Genomic DNA, 3,118 nt, shown 5'->3' with positions numbered 1-3,118 from the left:
TGGCCTCTTTCTGATATCTGTCAAAACGCGTTCTAGATTCCACCTCGGGAAGTCCCACCTGGAACTCGAGTTTCCTTCGCATTTCTGTTTCTCCCTGCTTGGTCCTAGGCAGCCTCTAAGGCTCTCTGAGGTAGAACCTGGAACCACACTAGGGCTTCTAATTTCCAGATTTTATGACTTTTTCACAGACTCAGAACTAGAAGGTGCTGGGGACACCAAGCAGCTCAATCCCAGTTTTACTGGAAAACTGAGTCTCGGGGACTAGAAGTGACAGGTCTGTATTCATCAGCGAGTTGGTAGAAGAATGGGGCACAGTCCCAGTCTGCAGTGGGATGCCACCTCTCTGACACCCAAGAGCTCCTTGATGTCACCAGCTCAGGACACATGCCCACTGATTCCTCTGAGGGCAGATAGGCACTAGATGCTCCAGCTCCTGTGGGACAATGTTCAAAATCAAAGTCTGGACTGACCGGCATTCGCTGAGACCCCTCAGAGGTATGGACAGATATCTCAGACCAGTGATGTGGAAAAGACAGGGCTATTGGCCTGGCTGGAAAAAACCAAAAGATTTTCTGCAGCTACAGTAATTCCTTTTAGATATAAGCCAGCCTAGGTTTCAGCTTCCACAGGTGAATCTTTTTTTTTTTAACCAGGAAAAAATACTTTAATAGTGTTGTTATATAGTAAAAATATGGAACGCTTCACAAATTTGCGTGTCATCCTTGCGCAGGGGCCATGCTAATCTTCTCTGTATCGTTCCAATTTTAGTATATGTGCTGCTGAAGCAAGCACTCCACAGGTGAATCTTAAGGAGCTATTTAGGGTGCTGGTGGGGTGGAGGAAGAGCGAACTGGGGATTCTAAGTAAAAGTTCCACTAAAGAAGGGTGGGAGTGACTGTTTTCTCCAAGGCCATGGGGAAGATAATGCAGGCTCTTTCAGAATGGAAGGTCCTATTCACTGCTGTGTTCTCTATTACAAGTTTCCATTTCTCAAGGTAACAGGGGCAAAGGGAAACCCCACCTCCAAGGTGAGTCCCAGCAGAGTGTCTGCCTGCTCTGGAGGATAGCTCAATAGAGGCTAAGATAATTTAATTACATTGTGCTGTATCTAAGTGCTCAGCATAGTTTTAAAGTGATGTGAACATCAGAGCCCTTGTTTCTGGATAGGTTATCTAGCAATGTATTTGGCATTCATAGGCAGCCAATTTCTTCTTGAGGAATTTCCATTAATCTCTTCTCCAGGAATAGTTCTTGGCTCCCAAAGCAGTGTCAGGGAGTTCAAGGCGTAGCTTGACTCTAGTCTTCACACCGCTGGAGCAAACACTCTAGCTGCAGGTGATGGATGGACATTTGCAGAGCCTTCTCTAAGATTTCACAACCAGAAAGTTTATAGTAGTCTGCAATCTTTGGAGTCCTGCTTTAGGGATGTGGAGCCCAGAGGGCTGAGAAAGAAAGAGGTAGCACTAAGGGAGAGCCCAAGCTCATGCCCGCAGAATGAGCTCAGCCACTCCATGACCCACTTCTCCTTTCTCCATCCACCCTTTCTGTGGCAGCTTCCGACCTCCTCTATCCTCTGTCTTTATGCCAAACACATCTAAACAATTGGGGGTAGAATAATACTTATTGGTTTCAGGCTCTGATTCTCCCTGGGAATGATCTTCAAGCACATAGAGAATGCAATTTGGAAAATACCTCATTAAGATTTAATTCAAAATAGTATGAGATTACGTATTTGGAAAGTACGTGGCATTACAGAAGAAAAAGGACTGGCTCTGAGTTGGTCATTGTTAAAGCAGGGTGAAGGGATTATTCACAACAGCCAAAAGGTGGAAGCCATCCAAGTGTCCATGGACAGATGAATGAATAAACAAAACGTAGTATATACAATGGCATATTATCCAGCCTTAAAAAGGAAGGGAATTCTGATGCATATTGCAACATGAATGAGCCTTGAGTACATTAAGCTTGCTGAAATAAGCCAGTCACAAAAAGGCAAATATTCTATGATTCCACTTACATGAGGTACTTTAGAGTAGAATTCCTAGAGATGGAAAGTAGAATGGTGGTCACCAAGGGGTGGAGGAGGGAGGACTGGGGAGGTACTTAATGGGTGTAGAGTTTCAGTTTTGCAAGATAAAAATAGTTCTGGATATTATTTGCAAAACAATGTGAATGTACTTAGCATTACTGAGCTATATAACCTGAGTATGGTTAAGACGGCAAATTTTATGTAATATCTATTTTGCCACAATTAAAAATTTAAAAAAAATTTAAAAGCTGAATGATAGGCATGCGAGTATTCATTGTACTAGTCTGTCCATTTCTGTATGCATTTGAAATTTTCTGTAATAAAAAGTTAAATGTGGCTTGGCACCTATGGCTCAAGTGGCTAAGGCGCCAGCCACATACACCTAAGGTGGTGGGTTCGAATCCAGCCCAGCCTGCCAAACAACAATGCCAGATGCAACCAAAAAATAGCCAGGTGTTGTGGCAGGCGCCTGTGGTCCCTGCTACTTGGGAGGCTGAGGCAGGAGACTTGCTTGAGCCTAGGAGTTGGAGGTTGCTGTGAGCTGTGATGCCACAGCACTCTACCCAGGGCAACAGCTTGAGGCTCTGTTTCAATAAATAAATAAATAAATAATTAAATGTGTTCCATATATGTATGAAGGTTCTCCAGAGAAACAGAACTAATAGGATAGATACAGGAGAAGTCTTCAGAAAGTTCATAGAAAATGCATATTATGAGAAAACTATGCATGTATTTTTTTTGCACTAAAATAAACTAGTACTAACTTGTTACAACATGTCTAAATAGGATCTAGTTTGAGGCACTAAGAAGAATAAGGCATCAGTTTGAAAAGAGCCCTTATTAGAGCAACATTAACTCAGCTAAATGCAGCTGGACATAGTGGCTCACGCCTGTAATCCCAGCACTTTGGGAGGTCAAAATGGGAGGACTGCTTGAGTCTAAGAGTTTGAGACCAGCCTGGGCAACATCACAAGACCCTGTCTCTACAAAAATAATTTAAAAATTAGCTAGCCTGATAGCACACAACTCTAGACCTAGCTACTCCAGAGGCTGAACCGGGAGGATGGCAGAAGCCCAGGAGTTTGAGGC

The 3,118-nt window shown here is 43.4% G+C and overlaps 1 non-coding gene across 1 annotated transcript; it reads right to left on the bottom strand.

Moving 5' to 3' along the window:
• Window positions 1-685: 685 nt before the first annotated feature.
• Window positions 686-792, bottom strand: LOC111726317. Its single transcript, XR_002774124.1, has one exon. It is a non-coding gene; the product is annotated as a U6 spliceosomal RNA (small nuclear RNA).
• Window positions 793-3,118: the final 2,326 nt, after the last annotated feature.

The sequence above is a fragment of the Otolemur garnettii genome, unplaced genomic scaffold (genome assembly GCF_000181295.1).
Source record: "Otolemur garnettii isolate 467f Iridium unplaced genomic scaffold, OtoGar3 scaffold00060, whole genome shotgun sequence".
Lineage (NCBI taxonomy): Eukaryota > Metazoa > Chordata > Mammalia > Primates > Galagidae > Otolemur > Otolemur garnettii.
This window is presented reverse-complemented; position numbering and strand designations above follow the sequence as displayed.